The sequence below is a fragment of the Alnus glutinosa genome, chromosome 2 (assembly GCF_958979055.1).
Source record: "Alnus glutinosa chromosome 2, dhAlnGlut1.1, whole genome shotgun sequence".
Lineage (NCBI taxonomy): Eukaryota > Viridiplantae > Streptophyta > Magnoliopsida > Fagales > Betulaceae > Alnus > Alnus glutinosa.
Genome location: NC_084887.1, coordinates 26,725,968 through 26,750,507, shown reverse-complemented (window position 1 = coordinate 26,750,507; position 24,540 = coordinate 26,725,968). Strand labels below are relative to the sequence as shown.

Genomic DNA, 24,540 nt, shown 5'->3' with positions numbered 1-24,540 from the left:
GGAAAAAATATTGAAAAAGAAAAAGAAAGAAATATTCTCTTGAAGTATGTCAAAAATATTTTACTCTCCACAGTTAAATTATGTCAACTACATTAAGAAGTTTCGATAGTATGACACATTATAGTCAATAAAATTATAACATGTGTCTTATTTAAGTCAATATCACTCTAAAAAAATCTATTAAATCAATAAATATAATTTAAATGTAGTAAGCAAATTTTTTTTTTTTTACATACCTCAGAAAATTTTGAGCTTATTTTGACACCACATGATGAAAGTAGTTGCAAATCAAATAAATTAGATAAACCTATTTTGCATTTTCTCCTTTTAAAAAAGAATAATGCTCCGTTTGTTTCGGCGTAAAATGATTTCGGCATTTTCCGGTGTTTGGTAGGGGCGAAAATAATAGTCAACTGGAAAATGATTTCTATTTGACCAAAAATGTTTAGTAAATTTAGGAAAATGATTTACGCTTTTTAAAAGCGTAAATCATTTTCTGAAGACCCCAGACGCATTCGACCCCTATTAAACGACATAGTCGACCTTCACTTCAAGCAGTCGACCATCAACAAAATCTTGCCGGTACCGAAATCCAACAGCATTCGGGCAATGTCGCCGGAATCCGACGACAGAATCCGACAATCGTCGCCGGAATCCGGTCAGCCCAGATTCCGGTCGACTGGCCGGATCTGCCAGAACATCCCGGCTGGCAGGATAGATCAAGCCAGAACAGCCGGCCGGTAGCATCTGGCTAGAAAATTCCGGCCAGAACGGCCGAATTCTGGCGATTCCGGCCAGTATGCCGGAATCCGACCAACCCAGATTCCGACGAAACTGTTCGGATTCCGGCATTTATCTTGGATTCTGGCTATAGTAGCCGGAATGGCGGAATTCGGTAAAAGTAGCTGAAATCCTGTCGGTCAGTGACGGAATCTTGTCTTCAGTAATTTTTATATTATTTTTCATTAATATTTATATGTTTTGAATAAAAATTGATTTTTATAGGTTAATATGATTGAACAAAAATATTTGTGATTTTCCGCACGCGCCAAACACCGAAAAATGCTTTCGGCAAAAAATATTTTTCAAAAAAATGACTTCTCTAAAATCATTTTACGACGAAAACTATTTTACGTCGAAACAAACGGAACATTAATATTGATTATAGTTTCCGTCGGAAGAAATGGAGCATTAATATTCGATTATGAACAATGTAATAATCATCGGTGGTCAAATGCTTGAAAGTACAAAATTTATCGACGTCAATGGTATTTTCTTCAAAAGTTGCAATTAATTAATGATGGATACCTTACATATTTTCTCACAATGGCCATGACTCTCGACCATCTCATAAAAGGTTGCGGTGTGCTGGACCACTTTCAATAGCCTTTGCCCTTGAGTATTAAGAAAGTTATAATAAAAAATTTCTACACTCGCACGAGGATTACAAATTTTCAATCAATACTATCATATATTTTGAACCTATATAAAAAAAATTAAAAATAAATAAATAAAATTGAAGCTATATTTAAGGGTGTACATGCGAATACGATTGCAGTTATTTGTAATATCCGTACCCACAATCGCAAAATTTGGATATCTCTTTTAGATAACTGCATCCGCGTAATTTCTGCCCGGTTATTAAGTGTGGTTATTATCCATTATCCGCAAATAGGTAATGAGCTTATTTTAAACGCTTTTAAAAATAATTTTGACTGATTTTTAATCTTTTGAACTTATTTTGAAAACATAATGTAAGACCGAAAATATGTAGGAAAAAAAAAAAAAAAAAACGCATGATGGATAAGGGATACGACCTCAAAATATTAATAGTAATAAATGCTTACAAGAAACACCCTTATATGTTTTTTTATCCATGATTTAATAAGCATAAAAATCAAGCCAACAAACATATAAAAAAAAAATTACAAATCCAACATAAAAAAATAAAAATAAAAATATTACAAATTTATAACACACAAAAAACATAAACTACCTAAATATAACACATTCCACTGGATGTTGATAGCATTGTATTGTGTTTAATATATTAACTATAATATATATAAAATGTATACATTAATTATATATAAAGGGTATGCGAAAGTGGTAAATAACCACATCCGCATATCTTAAAAATCTATCCAAATATACACCCCTACCTTTTATTTTAGAAAAAAATAAAAAATAAAAAAATTCGTTGATCAATAATCTTCCGCTTCAATATTGTACTTACTGAGCAAGATCTACGGTCTTGATTAATAAAGTCTTTCGAATTTTCTCAAAAAAAAAAAAAATAATAAAAAAAGGCCCAAAAGTTGTCCCTTTATCAATCCAGGTTAAAAATTAAAAGCATCTTTCAAACTACCAACCTCATACATGCATCGACCATCGATCACCACCCACTGCCACCAAAAATTCTCCTTCTTTCTCCATAATGGAGCTGTAGGAGGACAAGAAAACACCTCTTTAATTCTTTGTCATCACTAGGCCTATATAAGCGGTACGATTAATAGTTATTGGCTCTAACCATTAATCGCAACTGCCTAAGATAATTATTGAATTTTAATAACCGTAACCACTCTGTTTAGGCGGTTAGTGATGATTTTATAACCAGCAGTTAAATATTATTAAAATCTATAACCGATAGTTTGATAACCACTTTTTATATGTGAACTTTTGGACTTTTTGTATCAGTTTTTGAACTAATTTTGATCCTATTTTAAAAATAATAATTAATAAGAACAACAACAACAACACTTATTATGTAAGGGCTTTTGCCGCTTCAACTTAATTAAGCCAACACAAAATTTATATACGTGTATTGCTTCAACATGCGCACGAAGAAAGTTGTGAATGGTGCAAATACTTACACCTTGATTTTTAAATTGTGTTAGAAACACTTAAGTTAAGCTTCCCCAACTCTCCTTCCACGTAGTTCATTATTTTTCAAGTCCAGAGGCGTAGCTAGGTAGAGCCTCAGAGTTCATGGCCTCCTGAAGCCCCAAGCTTTTTTCAAAAAAAAAAAAAAAAATTTACCCATAATTTTTTTTTCTTTTATCTTTTTAGTTTTGGCCCTCCCAATTTTTTTTTTTCAATTTAACCCCCTCAAAGTCTAAAAGCTGGCTCCGCCCAATCAAATCGTATATCATTCACTTTATTTATAGTTGAATAATTGGTTACAAATCAATTGTACCTTTAGACCAATAAATGACTTTTTTCTGTAATCCTCAAAATATAGTTTATATATATTTTAATGTGTATATATAATTATAAAATGGTAAGCAGTTAGGGGTTATTAACCGCTAACTATCCCGTCCTAGGTGGTTAGCGGTAATTTATAATCGCATTTAAAATCAGTTATAAGGTTAACGGTTACGAAGCGATTATAACTGCCCCCATTTGTATAGGCCTAATCATCACCCTGCCATTTGCCGTTGAGGTGAACTCGGAGGAGTCGGTCTCGATTGAAGAGATGTGGCTAAAAAGGATGTTGGCCATGGGGATTTCATCCTCAAGCCGAGTCGACGATGGAGTTAGGATTTTTGGTTAACTGTTGACAAGATTAAAATATAAAATTGAAAGAACGAAATAAATAGACATTTCAAATAAAAGTGCAATTATATATTTCATATAACATCAAATGATCTATTGGCAGATTCATTAAATTCACCTTGGCGCGAATTCGTTTAAAATTAACTAGGCTCATAAAATTATTATTCTTCATAACTCCCGATAATTATAATTATGTATATTATACGGTTAGAATATATATAAAAAGTAAATATATACATTTCTGAACACATAATTTAAAAGAACAATCTACATATAAAAATTTCATAGATAATTTTATTACTTAATAGTAAATTAGAAAATAAACCAATGTAAATATTTAATGTAAAATAAGGCGGCACTTGTCATTTTTGTCATCATCTTGCAAATGGATGAGGCCTAATCTCTTAAAATATGGAATTTTCAAGAGAAAAAAAAAATAAACTATTAGCTAGCTTGCATACTTAAAACATATTTTCACTCACTTTAGAATATTAATGAGCTATATATATAATATGAAAAGTCTCTCATATATAATTTAATTTCTTATTCTTGAAAGAAATTTGGAAAGTAAAATACAGATAAGTAAATTATGTTTTTCTTTTCTTTTCTTTTTTTGCAAAGAGAATATCAGTTTGAGTGAAATTAAACAAGATATATATATAGTTAGCATATTTCCTTCTCTTTTTTTTGGATAAAGAACGAAACATACAAACAAGATAACAAGCCACGGACACCCAAATATTAATTTTTATCAAGTGGATAAACACAACAAAAGTAGCCTCCTAATAGTGATTGTTAGCCGAATAAAAACCAACATGGTTCGTTACACAAACCATTCGTTACGCATTACAAAACTTATACCATTATCTATATAAGAACCATGCCATTCAAGGCAGCTCCATAAATTTTGAAGCCAAAGTCAGTAAGTTTAAGTGAGCTCTTTTTTTATATTTAAATATTAATTAAATTTATTTTATTTTAATATTTTCAGGGAAAATAAAATAAACCCCCAGAAGTTTGATCACTTTTTCAATTTTGCCTCCAGTGTTTAAAACTCTGCAATGTGTCCCATTAAAGTTTTCAAATCTGTCAATGTGGCTAATCCGTTAGTGATTTTCGTCTACTTTAACGGAAAGAGTTTCACGTGTTTCACATGATTTTTTCCATGCGAGCTTCTTCATTTTACCCTCAGTTAGACCCAGTCAATTACTAAATTGACGCCATGGAGACGGGAAGGGGGGCGGGGGGCGAATTACACATATTTGGTGCGGAACTTCAATGATCTGAGTATCAACGGCGACTCCTCAGCTTTTAGGGACTGTAACAGCGACAGATCCAGTGAGTTTCAGACAGCTTCTTCGGAGAGCCGGCGACTCCTCATCTCCTATGTGGCGGATAACTCAGACAAGCTGATCCGCTAACCCTTCTCGAACCTAGAGTCCTATTCAATTGAGGAGCAAAAGCAAGCGGCCATGGAGATCAGACTCCTTGCCAAGCTAGAAAATAGGTTCAAAATTGCCAAAGTCAGTGTGGTGAAGTTGTTGATTTCGTTGGTCTCTTCCGCTGATCCTCATCTCCAAGAAAACGGCATCACGGCGATTTTGAATCTCTCACTGTGCGAAGAGAACAAGGAGCACATAGCTGCATCGGGAGCGATTAAGCCTTTGGTTCAAGCCCTCAAGACAAGGACATGGATGGTCAAAGAAAGAGCAGCGTGTGCTCTGCTCCAGCTCTCGCAATTAGAGGAGAACAAGATCGTAATCGGACAGTCGGGAGCGATTCCACTTCTGGTGAGCCTTCTATAGACCGAAGGTTTCGGCAAAAAAAAAAAGAAAAAGAGAAAAAGAGAAGGAGAACAAGATCAAGGTCATCCAACATAAAAAATTTGAAGGTCAGTTTGGTAATTGATCGTGTCTAACTAAGGGTAAAATGGAGAAGCTCGCATGAAAGAAATCACGTGCGAAGCATGTAAGCCCTTTACCATCAGAACAAATGGAAATCACTAATGGATTGGCCACATTGACAAATTTAGAAACTTCGTTGGAGCACATTGCAAAGTTTTAAACATTGGAAGCAAAATTGAAAAAGTAGTCAAACTTTTGGGGGGGGGGTTAATTGTATTTTTGCCATATTTATATAATATACTTTTACTTAACATGTCAATTAGAACATTTTCTTCTATTTGTAAAAGTGTATTTTAATTTTTTTTTTTTAATAACTTATTAGATATAGAATAACGTATCACTTGATTCAAAGACATGAAATAATAATATTTAAAGAAAACTAATTAGAAAAATGGAAATAAGTTATATAAAGATTGATGTGTAATAGAACATAATGCGGAAAAAAAAAAAAAAAAAAAAAAAAAAAAATTGTTGGACATTGAAGACGTCGAGAGTGTAATTCTATTTATTATGCATAATGCAAACAATGACAATTTATGCACTTTGAAGACTTCATATTTTTCTAAACATTCAATTCAAATAAACATTGAAGAAAAATTATGCACGTTGGACTAATTTCATGAATGTAAAAATGAGGCTTTTAAAAATAGTAAATAGGGATAATTGCACCGTTGGTCCCTGTAGTATGCCATAATTATTTTTTACTCCCTATGGTTTAAAAAGTGCATGGGAGGTCCCTGTGATATGCAGTAATTACAAATCGATCCCTACAGTCAAATTCGGTTAAAAATTTTAACAAATTCCGTCAAATGCCACGTCAGCGCCATATATCGCCATCTTATTGGCAACACGTGGCGCTGACATGTCCATTTTAATAAAATAATATAAATTTATTAAAAAATAAATAAAAATACTTATTTTTTTAAAAAAATAAATAAAAATACTTATTTTTTTAAAAAAATTCAAATTCAAAAAAAAAAAAAAAAAAGGAAAAAGGTGGCAAAGGGGTGGAGCCTGCCAGTTTTCTTTTTTTTTTTTCTTCTTTTTTTTTTTTGTTTTAAAAAAATAAATAAATTTATTTACTTATTAATAAATTTATATTTTTTATGAAGATGGACACGTGGCGACACATGGCGCTGACGTGTAGGGCTAACAGATTCCATCAAAATGGTGGACGGAAAATCGACCCAGAGAGTAAAACGTAATTATTGCATATCACAGGGACCTCCTATGCACTTTTTAAACCATAGGGAGTGAAAAATAATTATGACATACCACAGGGACCAACGGTGGAATTATCCCTTATAAATAAGCGGGATTTTTTAAGAATTTATGAATATTTTTTTCTGAATGTGAATAATGAGACTTTCAAATTGTAATTACTTTTACCATGATTGAGAGCCTAAGTTAGAAGCTATTTATTAAATTTGTACCATATTAAAGTCTTAAAATTTGTTCTAGAAATAACTTTTATTGTACAATTATTAAGTAGGGGCATTAATTAAAGACTATTTATTAAAATTTTATCATATTAGAGCCTTAAATGTTTTTTTGTGCCTTAATTTTTATTTTTATTTTCAAAAAATATATAAATTTGTTATATAATTATTAATTGGGATCTTATTCAATTGAATTGAAGGCCTTAAATGACCGTCTAAATCACCTAGAGTTTGAGCTGCCCACGCTTCTATTACAATGCCATTATCTAAGGGAGAGACACCTTTGAATGGGCCCTCTCATTGATCTGATCGAGATGCATATGATAACAAATTCAATAAAGATGAACAAAGGCCAGACAAAACAAGCATTGTACGGCTAATCCTAGACTTCTACTTTCGAATTTCCTCCTCAAGCGTCTTTTCGTTTCTCATCATCCAAACAAACAATTGAGATCAGAGACACGCAGAAAAGTAAGAGCGATCAAGACAGAGCTCCAAAACTCAATCACAATCCTGTTAGCATAATATAAATCAAATGCTAATTTAAATAAGCAGTAGAATAATTATAATTATTTTTAGTTATTGTTTTGTTCAAGCGAGATGAATAAACTTTTCTGCAACAACATGAATTCTAGAAAACTTAAAATTAGAGAAAAGATCTTTTGACCTATGTCTGTCAGTGCTAATAGATAGATACATATGGCTCTTTCTATAAGTAGGACAGGGACTCCTCATGTTCATTAGTTAGCTGATTTTCCTCATTACATTAGGGAATTAAATCATAAATAATAAATATAAAAACCGTTTTTCTCATGAAATATAATGTGGAATAATCATATTTAATACAAATATTAAATAATTATCGTTACAGTAATTATTTAACCGTTACCATTACAACAAATTAAATGTGTCATAGGGACACATATATAATTTCTTACAAACCCGGCCACCAGAAATCTGCCTGGCACAACATGTATAATAAATAAATAAATACATTAAAAAAAAAAAAAAAAAAAAAACCTAAATGCTATACTTTTAAAAATTCTCTCCAAAATTTGCTCCCTAAATGAGATTGTGACACAAATTTCAAAGTAATAAATTAAATAGGATTGTGATACATCATTTGAGAATCAGATTTTAGAGAAATTTTTTAGAAAGTGTAGCATTTTTCAAAAAAAAAAAAACACCCTTCAAGCATTCATCGGCTTTGAGACCTCTACTAAGAGCATTCCAGAAATATTATGAGTTTTAGCTAATAAAAAAACTTTGTTTTTTACTTTACCTATTACTTTTTCAATACAAAGTCTAACTAATTTTTTAATTTTCTTTGGCCTGGTTTGGGAAGGGCCTATTCCGTAAACTAAACGATGTCTTATTGTATAATTATTAAGTGTAGGCCTTAATTAAAGAATATGTTGTTAAATTTTTATAATATTGGAACTTTAAAATACTTTTTTGAACTTTAATTTTTTTTTTTTTAAAAAAATAATTTTATTATGTAATTATTGATTAAGACCTTATTTAATTAGTGGCATTCATTACACGAGCGTGTAAGCTCGAGCCGTCTTTGACACTATCTCTTTGACAGACAAGAATCCTTTCCATTTGAAATGGAAAAGATTCTCTCTATTTAGTTAATTAGTGAGGACATAGTTATTTTTTTATATTAACTATACACTACTTTCACACTAAATGAAGAGTAACCAAATTCATCTCTTTGTCCCACCATTTCTTGTAGTTAGACATATTACAATTAATCTTTTTTGTATTGTTGTGGGTCTTATTCAAACATCCAGGGTTCACCTTGGACTTATGACATTTTGACTTAAATAAAAAATGGCAGTCGATTCGTACAGGTGCGTCCAATAAATTCTAGGTAGGTAACCAAATAATAACTTTTGTTCTGTCATTGTGTTCTGTCATTTTCAATCGAATTACTCTTTTACAAGCCAGTTATTTCTGCTCTCCATTGCGACAAATTAATCATTTGTGTTCCGTCATTGTCAATCGAATTAATTTACGAGCAAATCAGACCGCAACGACCTTTCTTCCCAAAATAAATAAATAAATGCATTTTTAGTCTTTCTAGTTTAAATTTTTGATAAATAGTTCTTTTGGTTATAATAAATAATTTAATCACTTTTCAGGGTAAGAAAAAAAAATTGATTTTACCGTATTTATTTTTCTCATAAAATCATACTTAATTGGTACAACTTTCAAATACTCTAAATATTCATAAATCATTACTATATTAATTCTTGAAATTTAAGACCCAATTTGAGGTTGAGTTCACCTCCAAATAAGGCAAATCTAGTAAGGTAGGCGGATTAATGCTACATATTATTTTTGTATTTTTTTTTTTGTTCTCCTAAAATTAATGTGGCTTTTAAAATTACCATTAAATTTGTGATAGACCACTATTTAATTTTGATCCAATAGTAATTTTAAGGGATTTAAATTTCCTACAACCCACACATAAAAAGGACATGTGTCCTTTAAACATGTGAGAAACACATTATTTTTTATTAATGTTATTAAAAAAGTATGTAAGAAGCACGTGCTATTTAAATAACATGTGTTTCTCACATGCCAATGAGACATGTCAATTTTATATGTGAGTTGTAAGAAATTTCTGTCATTCCAACAATATTTATCAATACCAAAAAAATTCTGCCATCAACCTTACTCAATAAGAAGAACGGTACAGTTTCTCCCTAGTCGTAAGAAAATTCACAGTAGTTTCTTTTTTTTTTTTTAAAAAAAAAAAAAAATTTAAAAAATAAGACTACTTTTTACTTCTCTATTCAAATACGCTCCATAATAACTTCCTATATCTTTCCTTATATCAATTAAATATTATTTCTTTACATATATTATTTTCTAGATATCCTCACATTTTTCACAAAATTTCAACACAATCCTTAATATGAGACAAAAAGATGAGAGATGAGTCTTATCAATGTGTCTTACACAATCCAAGACACATTGATAAGACTCATCCATATGGGGTAAGTCTTATCAATATGTTTTGAATTGTGTACACATATGCATAGTCCTACCGATATATCTTAAATTGCATAAGAATCAAAGTAGTACAAAAATCATTTTCATGCACTAAACAGGAAAATCTTCTTACGTATAGAAATCTTCTGACGTAAGAGTTAAGTGGTCCTAAAGATCCTTCTTGGCCACATCTTCTGTCGGTTTGGAATTTTCTCGAATTATCAATGTCAAAAAGCTGTCGCCTTGTGGGCCATAGAAACTGCTAGTTTGCATGATTTTTTTTTTGTTTTTTTGCTGGTTTTTTGTTTGCATGACGGCCAATGCTCTAATATGTGGTATAGGATGGTGACAGATTATTTAAGGAGTAAATTTTAAAAAGAAAAGTTTAAAAGGTATAGGATGGTGACAGATTATTTAAGGAGTAAATTTTAAAAAGAAAAGTTTAAAAGGTTTAGCATTTGGGTTATTTATTTATTTATTTTACATGTTGTGCCTTGCCGACTTCTGGTGGCCAGGTTGTGATTGAGTTTTGGAGCTCTGTCTTGATCGCTCTTAGTTTTCTGGGTGTCTGTGATTTTTCGATGGGGTGGTTTAAGGTTTTCTCAACTTTGGATGATGAGAATTGAGAAACAAAAAGAAGCTTGAGGAGGAAATTCGAAAGCAGAAGTCTGAGATTAGCCGTACAATGCTTGTTTCGCCTAGTCTTTGTTCATCTCTATTTTTATCATCTGCATCTCCATTAGATCAATGAGAGGGCCCATTCAAAAGTACTGTCACCCCCTTAGACAGTGGTATTGTAATGGCACGTGGGCCGCTCGAGTTTTAGGTGATTTTGGTTGAATTGAATAAGGCTCTCAATTAATAATTATACAACAAGTTTATATATTTTTAAGAAAAAAAAAAATTAAGGCTCTAAAAAGCATTTTAAGGCTTTAATATGGTAAAAATTTAATAAAATATTCTTTAATTAATGCTACCACTTAATAATTGTACAATAAGGTTATTTCCAAAACATATTAAGACTTTAATATGGTGAATATTTAATAAATAGTTTCTAACGGTCATCAATTATGGTAAAAGTAATTACAAATTGAAAGTCTCATTATTCACATTCAGAAAAGAAAACATCCATATATTATTGAAAAGTTACACTTATTTACTATTTTTAAAAGCTCTATTTTTACATTCATGAAATTAGTCCAACATGAATAATTTTTTCTCCAATGTTTATTTGAATTGAATGTTTAGAAAAGTATGAAAAAGTCTTCAAAGTGAATAAATTGTCATTGTTTGCGTTATGCATAATAGAAAGAATTACACTCTTAGTGAGTCTTCAATGTCGAACAATTTTTTATGCATTATGCTCTATTACACGTCAATCTCTATATAACTTTTTTTTTTCTTTCTCTCTTTATTTTTCTTTAAATTTTATTATTTCATGTCTTTGAATAAAGTGATAAGTCATTCTATATCTAATAAATTATTAAAAAAAATTAAAATACATTTTTACAAATAGAAGAAAGTGCTCTAATTGACATGTTATATATATATATAAATTTATTTTAATTAATATTTAAATATAAGAAAAGATCATCACTTAAACTTATCGACTTAGGCCTATAAATTTATCGAGACGACCCTGGATATGGTTGTAATCAAGCCGAGCTGAACTTTAAGATTTCAAGACTCGCTCGTTTATGAGTCGAGCTCGAACTCGAGCCGAGCTATGAAATGTTTGTTCAAGCTTGGCTCTTTTAAAAACTTAGGCGAAATAAAGCTCAAACTCGTTGAAAATGTCATTCGAGCTAAGTCGGATTACTCGATAAGCTCGAACTAGGCTATTATATAACTAAAGAGTATAAAATATAGTATATGTATAATGTGAGCAAGTAGTAAGTCTAATATACTCTATATAACTAAGTAACTATAATATAAGTATAATATATAACTATTCTTAACCATGTGTGATGTGATATATGTGTATCCCAATGGTTTAGTAGGTGGCTTTAAGCCCTTTATATTTAGAGAACTCAAGTTCTAAACCCCATATGAGCCATTTTGCTTTTAATACTTGGTGGGTTACTGTATTGGGCTTTTGCATTAGCCCACTTAATGACCCAGTTTCCTTTTCCTTTTTATTTTTTTAGACTGAATCGGGTTGGGTCACTTTCCTTTCCTCATTAGGCTGGCCCATTCGAGCAGCCCATTTAGTGACCCATCCCTTTTCTTTTTTGAAAAGGTTGGATTGGGCTGATATTCTTTAATACCACATGTAGGCCTTTTGAGACCGTGTTAATATTCTTTAATTTATGTCTCTGTGAATCTCTATGTTAAAGACATAAGAGGTTTCACCCAAATCCTTCATTTCAAAGTTTTGTGAGGGAAACTTTATGTAGCAAACCTAAATCACTACTTGCAAAATAATTTTTACATATATGACTAGAAATGTTACTTTACTCTCACTGACCTTAAGGTATATATACTAATCTTGTAAAGATTTTGTATACCACCGACGGGAGACCTGTCTCAACCTATAAATAAATTTCTTTAATTTGCAAGCATTCTTACTGTTATCCATAAAACCTTTTGGCTGTCTCATATAAACCTCTTATTTAAGATCCATATTCATCAAAGTTATTTTCACATCTATTTGATGTAGCTCTATGTCAAAATGAGCTGCTAATATCATGATTATATTAAATGAATCATTCTTAGACATTGAAGAGAATGTTTCATGATAATATATCAATGCCTTCCTTATGAGTAAAACTATTGGCTTTAGCCATGAATTTATCTCTTCCTTCATGGCATTGAACCACAATGTGGAGTTATCTCCACTCATGACTTATGAAAACAATTTTGAATCATCTTTATGTACAATGTCAAAATCAAACTCTTGGAGGTATACAATATAATCACTAGAGATTGTTGGTCTACTTATCCTAGAGGATCTTTTTAATCCTACTCCCTCCGCATTTGGAGGAGGTTGGGTAGGTTCATTCTGAACATGTTCCTCATGAGTTGATTGTTCTGTATTTGATTGTGGTTCAAGGTAGTCAGTTTGGATTTCCTTGAGCATAATCAAATGTCATTTAGATATGGGAGCTTTAGTCAACTCTTGTGCTTCCTCTAATTCAATCTTTTGAAGATAAGCACTCCCACTATGTTTAGAATCCTCTAAAATTTTTCATTTATCAGCTCAACAATTATAGTACTATGAGAATGACAATATAACATAAAACCCCTTGGAGTTTACTGCATAGCCTATAAAAGATCCATTGGTTATCCTTGAATCTAATTTCCTTATGCGAGAATGGTAAATCATCACTTTAGCAGGACAACCCCAAATGTGTAAATGATTTAAACTTGGTTTCTATAAAAAAGTATCTTAAGGACGACCTTAGATGAAATCATGTTATATATGGGGGTGGTTCAACCAACCCACAAGGCCAAAGAGAGAGAGAGAGAGGAAAAAAAAAAAAAAAGAATGATTGAGGGTTTGGTCCTTGGGGGTGGTTCGACCACCCCACAAGGCCAGAGTGAGAGAGAAATAGAGAGAGGAAAAAAAAAGATGAGGGTTTGGCCCCTTGGGGGTGGCCGAACCACCCCCAAGGGCCATGAGGGTGGTTTGGCCACCCCACAAGGCCAAAGAAAAAAAAAAAAAAAAAAAAAAAAAAAAAAAAAAAAAAAGGTTAAGGCTTGAAAGAAAATAAGTTAAGACTTCGATATTCACCACTAATCATCTTCTTTCAAGCAAACAACTTGCACAATACTACAAACTATATTTAGATACTTAATGTTTGTCAACCAAAGGTTATGGTATTTACTCCTTAAGCTATTGATTTCCATAAACAACAAGTTAGGTATGGGTGTACTCTTAACTTTTTTCATCCTCAAAGTATTTAGCATGGTATCTTTTAATGCTCCGTTTGTTTCGGCAAGAAATGGTTTATGGAAAATGATTTCTTTTCAGTATTTGGTAGGGATGAAAATAATAGTCAGCCTGAAAATAATTTCCGTTTGACAAAAAATGCTTCGCAAATTTTGGAAAATGATTTATGCTTTTTCCTTAGACGGCAGACGACGACCTTTACGTTCAAGCAATTGACTATTGCTGGATTTCGACACCGGTCGGAATCCAGTCAGTGTTGGAATCTGAAAATTTATGCCGGAATCTGGCAACGTCTAGCAACCGTCACCAGATTCTAGCGGTACTATGCCAGATTCCGGCCTGAATGGCCGAATCTTGCCTGATCCGGCCGTTCTGGCCAGGAACCTGCTAGATCCGGCAGTTTTGTGTCAGATTCCGGCCTTCTTCGCCGAAATCCAACACAAATAGCCAGATTCCGACCACTTTTGCCTGAATCCGTATGCGCTAATATAAAATATTTTTATACAATTTTACATTAATCTTTTATATGTTGTGAATAAAAATTATTTTTTAATAAATTAATATGATTGAATGAAAATATAAAAATTTTTGTAATTTTTCGGACGCGCCAAACATCGAAAAATGTTTTCGGCGAAAAATATTTTCCTAAAAAATGACTTCCCTGAAAATATTTAACAACGAAAACCATTTTACACCGAAACAAATGGAGCATAAGTTGCACTTGAAGAAAACATAAAATAATGGAAACAAACACACAAAACCTTGAACATGGTATCTATTATGGTTTTTCATATTGATTAATCCTAATAACCCATAATTGGTTCCTTCGTCAATTATTGTAGGCTCAAGACTCAGTCGTCTAAATTTACATAGATGATAATCTCCATATAACACATGTATATGATGATCAAGATAACACATAAGCCATATGAAGAATGAAATAAAACCTGAAAGTAATCAATTAAGCATCACAAAAATAATTTGTAACAAAGCAAATCGAAATCCTTGAGAAAACATGACTAGGGCTTCAATCGAACCCTAACTAAAATATTTAGTTACACATAATTCTAATGAAAAATATCATCATCACAAAACAATAGATAAAAAAAAGAAAAGACAACTCCTCTATGATGATAATACTCAGATAACAAGAGCTCCCATGTGTGAAGACGGCCACCTTAGAAGAAAATCTAGTAGAAAAAAACATGTATTTATAGAGCCCTCAACAAAATCCTAGCAATTGAACGTGTGCCTCTTTTTATTTTCTAATTTTTTCCTATACTTATTTAGGCATTCAAATTTCTTTCCCAGCCATGCAAATTCCCAAAAAATCGAAATTTAATATCTCCTTCAAGTTTGTCACGTTGACATCACACCCAACCTAACCTTTGTCTACTAAAATTGCCATAACTTTCTCTAGAAAAATTATTTTTATGAGCCGTAAAATTTTCTAGAAAATAGACATCTGGATCTTTCCAAGAATATATCATTCATCCTTGTTGATTTCTAAATCAATACAGTTTAATCCACAAAGATGACTGATTTGTAAGGGCAATTCTGAGAATTTAGTGAGGCTCATTTTCACCCTTTGCTAGTGACAACATGACTTAGCAAAATGCTCAATTTATCTTTAACAGTCAAAAAATGATGAGTTTTGTTGCACTTCTCTTGAAAAACTTGAAAGCATGTAAAACACTACAAAAAATCAAATTATAACAAGGCTAAAGGATCAATGTATGCAAATTAGGGGCTTAAATGTGTAAAATTCTACGCTTATCAAAGTTCAAGACTTAGTAACTAATAATATATATGGTACACATGTTATCATATAGTGAACTTAGTTATTTATAAATCACATGCAGTAATGTTAGATAAGATTATCACTTTAAAGATCATATGACATGACGATGCAAAATCAATATAATACATGATAATTAATAGAAATGTGTCATAGGTTAACACCATATGGTCTATGTTAGTTTTTGATTGGCTGCATTCTGTTGACAAAATCACTATTATGTAATGTTGCTGCTTTCACAGGGATGCCGTATATTTCAGAGTCTTCAGATATTCAGAGTTTATTTCTCTGATGTAGAAAGATCCGTATTATGACAAGTTGCAAGTGTCACAAGCTTCATGGAGGCTATTTAAGTGTTCAAGGAAGATTATGTGCAGATTCCAACTCAGAGAAGTCGGATCCCAAGCAACCGTCCGGACGATGTGGTGTTCCCATCCAGACACTCATCAGTTAGCAACATCCGTCCGGACGCCCATCAGTGTCTAGAAACTTCGAATTGTCAAGTAGGCATCCGTCCGGACGTAATGGCAAATCGTTCGGCCGCTATTAAAAGTTTGAGAAGAATCCAGTGTTCAAGTGCATCCGTCCGGACGACGTGGCAATACCGTCCGGATGCCATTAAGTGTTCGACAAGAAATAGGGTTTTTGCCTCAAACACAATTATGGGAAGACAGCTGCAAACCGTCTGGACGATGTGGTGTTACCATCCGAACGCTATCCTTGGTAAGGCAAGTTATGTAGCAGAAGTGCAATCATTCGGACGCCCTGCAGTGTCTTACAGATAAACATTGAAGACGTCCAGACGTCAGAGCAACACCGTTTGGACGCTAGGTCAATCAATATTCAACAAGGAGTCTGTTTTCAGAAGTCGACACTGTTTGGGAAGTCTCTGCAAGCCGTTCGGACGACACGGCAACACGTCCAGACGATATGCAGTAGTTCAGAATATTCCAAAGTTCCGTTTGAACGCGAAAAAGATTTTAGCGAAGACCGTCCGGACGCTCAGTCAAGCCGTCTGGACGTGAATCTGATAAGGATAGAATTGCGTTGTTTCTGAAGGATACGCATAAATCCGTCCAGACGTGGCTAACTTCCGTTTAGACACTCGCCAGCCAGAGTCCGAATCTCAGCAGTTTTTTAGGTCTCTTGAAGCCTATAAATAGGGGGCTCTAGGCTAGTGTTTTGTATAGAATTCGGTGGTGAATTCCATAGTGCTTTGAGAGGGTGTTCAGGGAGAATCGAAGATCCGCTAGCTCTCAAGCCGTTGCCGGTGTGTGCTCAGTTATTCGTGTGAAGTCTATTTTAGGGGTCGGTCCTAGGGTAAATGAATCCATCAAAAACCCCTTCAGTTGGAAGATTTGGTTGAGAGGCGTTCGCGTTGGGTTACACGTTAGAGTTAAAGGTATGACTACTACATAAGGGTATATGAGTACGAGTGTTTTGTAACTAGCTTTGTTTTTGGATAGTGGATTTCCTGGGTTTGGCTGCCCCGAAGTGGTTTTTTCTCTTCATAGAGTTTCCACTTTATAACAAATATCTTGTCTCATTTAAATTCCGCATTTAAAATATTTGTTTGCACACAAACACACACACTTGGTTAAATTATAAGTCAATATTTTATTTTTAGTCTACCCGATATATTAACTCCTTCCCTGCAAGGTTGATGCTGTCTCGAGGGACCTGTATCACAATAACAATGCCCCAAATGTTGCAGCCTTTCATTCATTACTAGCAGTCCGATCGTGTCCAACCTCAGATGGCCTGATGAGTACCAAATATTGTATATTTGGACCCCTTGGTTTACATTAGTTAGACCTTTAGCCTTGTTATTTTCTGATGCTTTGGTTAGTTTTTGTGTTTTTATATTTTGTAGGTCAATAAGTGAGGAATAGCAAATTCATCTGGAATTGCTTGGAAAATTCGGAAGTTCTGAAGAACTCGATCGATCGAACTTAAATTCGATCGATCGAATTTTGCCCGAAGTCGATCGATAGAACTTTCCCAAAACTTACTTTTGCAGAAGCACGCCAGAACACCCAATCAGGAGCGTCTCCATGACAAAAAACAGTTCTCCCTCTGATTTTCGCAGTAGAACACGCTGGTTTCGTGACCTTGGTTGTCTCTCGCAAGAGAGTTACCTAGAGGGGGTTAGAGGAGTCATTTTACATGGGTTTTTAGCCCTAATTTCCTTCTATAAAGCCATAGCCATGCCTCCTTGTTGGGAGAGTTCAGAGAACAGTAGATAGGTTTAATTTCGTGCATTTTGTAGTTTATCTCAGTAGCTTTTGTCCTTAGATACTTTCTCTTTATAAAGCTTTTCTTTTTTCTCCATGTTTGTTCTTCATTTTCTTGTGGTATTCTTAGTCATGGAAGGCTAGTAACCTCAACTAAAGTTGAGGATGAAACCTTTCCATTGATGACACTCACATTCTTGTTATACTACTTGCACATTTAATGATATATCATATTTGTTGTTCAAGTTCCATTCATTTAAATGTTTTATCTTTTTGCAATGAATGTGGTTGGTGGTAGATATAGGACATTTAATGTGTTTCAACCGATGGATACATTGTTTTATCGGTTTGAATGATGATATCCATTGTGATTTGTTCACTAAATGGATACATTGGATGATTTGATTTCAAATGGGTACTCTTTGTGATTTATCTTTGAGTTGGATTCATTTAATGGTTCTAAGGATTTTGGTTGAGAAACTTGAACGACATCCAAAGTTTAATGTTCTTTGGGTGTTCAAGTGGAAACTAAGAGTGTGAGTTGTTGAATTTGGTTTGGTAGATTCCTTAACCTTAGTTCCTTTTAATTTGCATATTTCATTTCATCTCTTTTATTTAATCTTTTGTTCTTGAATCAAGCCTCAAACCTTTGGAACTAGGTTAAAATGAGGTTGATTAAACAAGACACCAATATTTGACCATTTCTCTGTGGATTCGACCTCGCACTTGCACACACTATATTGCAAACGATTCGTACGCTTGCGAGTACTCATTAAAACTCACAACATGGCCCACGCTGCTAATGACGTCTATATGTAGTGACCACTAATCAAACATGATTGTGCCGATCACAAACAAATATTGGATCCAAGGTCAAACAATAAAAATAAATATTTGACCATAGGGTTAACTTGTATAGTAAACGCATGGTCGTTATCCCGCACAAATTGGAGTACCATGTCATACAATGCACTTTCATTTAGTCTTTTACATGCATGCATTTACATATCGTCATTTTCATCATCTTATTTATTCATCACTCATTTTCATAGAATATAGTTCACAGTAATAAAAATGTACTTCATGTGAGTTGTAAATATGCAAATTTAATATGTGATACCCCAACTAATTAATTAGGGATAAGTAAGCCTTAATTAAAGTAATGGTAATGTTAGGATTCGTTAAAAAAATAATTTTTGATTTTTCTCCCAGTCGAACGTTCGAATAGGGAAGTTGAACGTTTGCTCTGCATAGTACACTAAACTTTCAATAGTACGTCACAAAAGTTCAATCTTATGATGTATAGCATTGTTCGAGCGATCAAACCTTGTTTCAAAAAGTACACCAACCGTTCGATGAAACCTTAAGACCGTTGGTTAAATAGTACACTAAACTTTGCCTTTTCAGCCTATTTCCACCCCCTTTCCAATCAATCTTGCCCTAGAGTGTGTGAGAGGGAGCGCTTTGGTGGAGAAAAGTGTTCATTAGTCCTCTTGCTTTTAAGGATGTAACTTCCTTAACCCAACTCGTTTCTTTAGATGTTGTTCTACCTTTTAGTTTTTATTTTCATGCCCTAACTTAATGGTTTCTATTTCTAACTAGTTTTTGGTTTTAATGCAAGATTAGTGTTTTAACAATTTAACGATGATGGATACATTTTTTTTTGTTGCATAGGCTCATTATTGAGGTTTGGGACTTTGTTAAAGATCATGTTAAGACATTAGGACTTGCCAACAAATAGTTTTGTGGCTTTTTGGTTCATAAATGAGTTTTTGCCCAGCACCGAACGTTTGATCCTTCACTGCACGAATGTTCGATGTCGAGACCAAACGTTTCTTTTGTTCGAACGTTCGACAGTCAGATGGTGAGCTTATTTTGAACTTATTAAGGTTTAGGGCTTGTTTAGCTCTGGTTTAGAACTAATGGTAAGTCTTTTATCAAATTTCAAGGTTCAAGAATCCCAACAGGATTTTGTGGAGGAGCCTTATGAAACAAGTGAGTAAAACTCACATGGATACATGTTATTATTATTCCCGCATAGCATGATTATTTTGTGTATCAAACATGCGTGCTTACAACTCACATAAATATATTTTTTATACTGTGAGCTATCTTTTGTGAAAATGAGTGATGAATAACAAGATAATGAAAATGATGAATTTATAAAAGCATGCATATAAAAGACAGTAAATATTAAATTGTATCGTATAACATGGTACACCGATACATGCGAAATAACGGCTATGGGCTTACTATTGTACATGTTAACCCTATTGTCAAGAGATTTACTCTTATGTTTGACCTTCGATCCAATGGTTCTTTATGATCAACGCACCATGTACAGATAGGGTCACCATTATGGCTTTGCTAGTAGCGTGGGCCACCCGAGGTCGGAATTAGTCGGGCTGGTAGTGTTAGACGGTATCTAGAGCATTGGTATTGTCTACAGTTCCCCCAAGATAGCATCAACTTTGCTGGGGAGGGGTTAATAGTTATGGGTAGACTATATGGGGTTGAACTTTGACATGATTCTCTTATTAGAACATATATTATATCTATATTACATTTGTGGTCATTTTGTCAAACAAGGAGCTATAAATTTACATTGTTGCATGTTATTTATATCTTAAACATATGAGTTCACCTTATGATAACATGTGTACCATGCACATTTATGCTCACTAAGTTGTGGACTTATGTTTGTATCTTTTCTACCTGTAAAACCTATGTTGTTTTATAGATAGTCTAGTAGATGACAGATCGCGAGGATGATGGTTCTTTTGGAGGATATAGTCAGGATCATTTTTTAGGAGCTAGATCCTGTGTGGTTGAAGGGCATGTAGGGTGATGATGGAGATACTTGTCGTGACATGGTGGAGATCTTACATTTGCTTTACCTTCTTAAGACTAGGCCTTGAAACCTTATGTGATTTTATGACTCTTAGATTTGGTTTGTAATATTATGTTATGTTGATGACTGGTCTTTAACCGTAAAATTGGGAGAATTATCTATGTTATGATGTTTTAGTTGCTTGGTTGATTTTGAGATTGTGGGTTTTTTAAATTAATAAGTTATCTTTGTATGTAAGAGAAAAATCTTATGTTGCAGGCTCTCTTACGAGAGAGTGAGATCCCTGAATCTTTTTCTGTAGGGAATATGGCTGGAGACGAACCACGAAATTAATTAATTTCGCTAGGGCGTTTCATAATACATAAAATAGTCATGCTATGCGGGAAGAAAATAATAACAACTATCAATGTTAGTTTTACTCACTTATGTCGTAGGGTTCCTCCATAAAATCCACTGGATCCACAACTTTGAAATATGAGAAAAAACCAACCCTTAGTTATAAAACCGAGCTAAAACAAACCCTAAACCTTAAAATGCTCAAAATAGGTTCACTGCTCAATCGTCGAACGTTCGCACAGAAGAGGTTGGACGTTCGGTATCAACATCGAACGTTCACCCAGAGCAGGGTCGAACGTTCGGTGCTTGGCAAAGACCTATTTTCGAACCAAAACGTCAGAAAACATATTCTAGGCAAGTCCTCAAGTCTTAACATAATCCATAACAAAGTCACAAACCACAATAATGAGTCCATGTAGAAAAAGATACATTCAACATCATTAATGCGTTAATCCATTGTTAAGCTAGCGTTAAGGCCAACAAAACCATTTAAAGGCTTGAACCTAAGAGCTTATGCTACGAAAATAAACCAACAACATAAAACAACAAATCAAACGAGTTGGGGTAGGAAAGTTACTTCCTTATAAGCACAAAGGACCAAGAACACCACTTCTCCACCAAGGTACTCTCTCACATTACTTCTAGAAGAAAAATAATTGGAAAGGGGTGTAAATAAGCTAAAGTGGCGAAGGGGAGTGGTATTTATAGACCCAAACATTTGAGGATAAGGATGAGCTACTTTTACACAATTTTGCCACTTGTCAAACGTTTGGTCTACTTTTGTTGAACGTTCGATGTACTATTTACCAACGGTCTTAGGGTTTTGAGCGAACATTCGGCTTTTTAATCGAATGTTTGGTGTATTTTGTGACACATGGTTTGATCGTCTGGTCTGTACTACAGGACATATGGTCGAACATTCGGCACTAGGGTTTGACTTGAACGTTCGACTTTCCCACTTCGAATGTTCAACTGAAACTAAAGTCAATATTTTTCTTTTCAAACGAATTCTAACAATCCTTATTACACCCATTAGCTACAAAGCTCACTTAACCCTAATTAATAATCGATGAATTATATTCCTCTTTCTTTATAAAAATTTCAGAATCTAAGAGTGGTAACCCAAGAAGGAATAGTAACATTTCATCAATATCTGTAGTCTCATAAGATCCGTACTCGTTAAATTATTGACCAACCTCAATATGAAGTCCATTGCTTTTTCCTCAATGTCTGTAGTCTCATTAGAGCTTGGTCAATCGAGCCCAATTATCAGTTGACCAAGCACTATAGCTTGTATAGAAAATCTATAAATAGAGTCGAGTTCCGGCTTGTTTCTCACACCAAAATCTCCTCTCTCTAGAATGTGTCCGATTTAAGTTTTTTGAGTGAGTGAGTGAGACATATAACTAATTGTCCGATGTAATCTAATCTAATATGTTGCACATAATCAATTGCTCAATTTAATCTATGGTACATGACAAATTGCCCGGTATAATTTGAAATGCATGACTGCATGCTAGTCAATTGCCCGATCTAGACTAGGGGTACATGGCCGCGAGCTTGACCAATTACCCCACTTTAATATTCTTCAGGGTACATGATCACATACTGATCAATTTCCCAATTGTTATGTGTTTGGAGTTCATGGTCATTGATCATATACTAATCAATTGTCTAGTCATCATGTGTTTTAGGGTGCATCATCATATCCCGATCAAGTGCCTAATTTTCGTGAGTCGTGGTATGGGTGTCCAGTGGTCCCAATTTGTGAGCTTCTAATTGTAGCATGATAATTACGCTCATGAGTTGCTAGCGATTGTACCATGATCTACTTTTTTACCGTAGTTCACATCCCTTTGCAACATTATGAGCGTTCGACGGTCTTTTGGCCTTTCAGTAGCATCAGGTTTCTAAATTTTTTCTAAATTTTAACTAAATAATCTACTTTTACTATTTTATCTATCACTTTTAAAAAGTTTTTTACATCAAACTCTCTAAATACTTATCTATTTTAACTAGATATTATTTTTTATTAGTTTTGAGAGCAACCACTTTAACTACCTATCATGAATATCAAAATTGCTCTAGAACAACATACTTTTTTTTTTTTTTTTTTGAAGAACAACATACTTAATAAAAGAGAAAAACAACCAAAACATAACAACATATTCACAAATCACCCCAGATTAAAAAAATACACCTTGGGTTTTCACAAAGCCTAGACAAATTTAGTGAAAACACAAGATGTGTTTCTCCATATCAAAAAAAGAAAAGAAAAGAAAAGCGTATTTCAGATTTTTCCTTTACTCTTAGAAAATCAACGAGAATAATGGGGGTTTTTCAAGCATTCCACGGTAACGTCATACCCAATTTGCAGAAGTGAAAAGAGACACGGAATCAAAACTTACAAATCATAAAAGAGTAAATTAACATCTGATTTTGAATTCTTACATATCATAAAAGGACAACAATTGCCCAAAAAAATACCAATCCCTTCACAAATGACAAACCCACCAAAAATATGCCCAAAACCTCCAAATTATCACCGACCCACCTTTAAGTTCCACAAATTAGCCCAAATCCCACCAGACCCACCAATTTTTTCCTAGTAAAATCCCCAATTTCCTTTCCACCAAGTCCCGATTCTTCCCAAAAATGAACACCCCTCAAACAAAACCACCCAAAACCACGAAACGCCCAATCGAAACTACTTCTTCACCGATTTTTTCTGCTGCTTTTAATTTTTCTTTCCTTCTTTTTTAGCAACCACCAATAGCAAGCGTAGCAGAAGAGCTCTTTCTCTCCACAACAATTTTGGAACCACAGAAAAACATGACGAGGTTAACAAGATCTACGAGTTGAATTGGCGAGTCACCACTCAGCAACAAAGTTGTTTCTAGGGTTTGGACTGAGAGCTAGAGGAACAGAGAGAGTAACTTTACCTTGTGATCTGACTCGGAGGTGAACGCGGAGGAGAGGAGGAGGAAGAGGAAGGTGAGGAGGGGGAGGGATCGGATGGTGGTTGGAGACCGCCGACGAACGTCCGGATCTATACAGTCCAGATCTAGATTTTCACAAGGTCCTGCCATACTTTCTTTGAGCAAATGGGGAGGAAGTGAAGTTGGAAGGCGCTAGAGAGAAATGGAAGTGAAGACGGAAGGCGAAGAAAAGTGCGAGAAGCGGAATAAAATGATATCTTTTATTGAATGGCGTAAGAATTGTAGATTTGTAGGGGTTAAATTTAGAGAGGTTTTCTGACATGAGGTAGTTTAGAGAAAATTTCAAATCGGAGAGCTTATACAGATGCTCTAACATTTCTTTTAGACTTTTAGTAACCCATATATTTGAGGGTGATCTTGGTGGGCCTCTTTTTCGGCTTGCCCGTAGTTGCAACCCCATGATTTAAGCTCTTCTTATTTTTTTGTCAAGGTGGGAGTCCTTTAACATTGGCCCTCAACAATATGCTAAATTTATAATTATGCGTTTAATTATATATTTGAGAAGGTCCTTTTTTTTTTTTTTTTGGTA

General features: G+C 33.8%; 1 pseudogene; it reads left to right on the top strand.

Moving 5' to 3' along the window:
* Nucleotides 1-882: 882 nt before the first annotated feature.
* On the top strand, nt 883-5,360 carry LOC133860422 (U-box domain-containing protein 12-like; annotated as a pseudogene).
* Nucleotides 5,361-24,540: the final 19,180 nt, after the last annotated feature.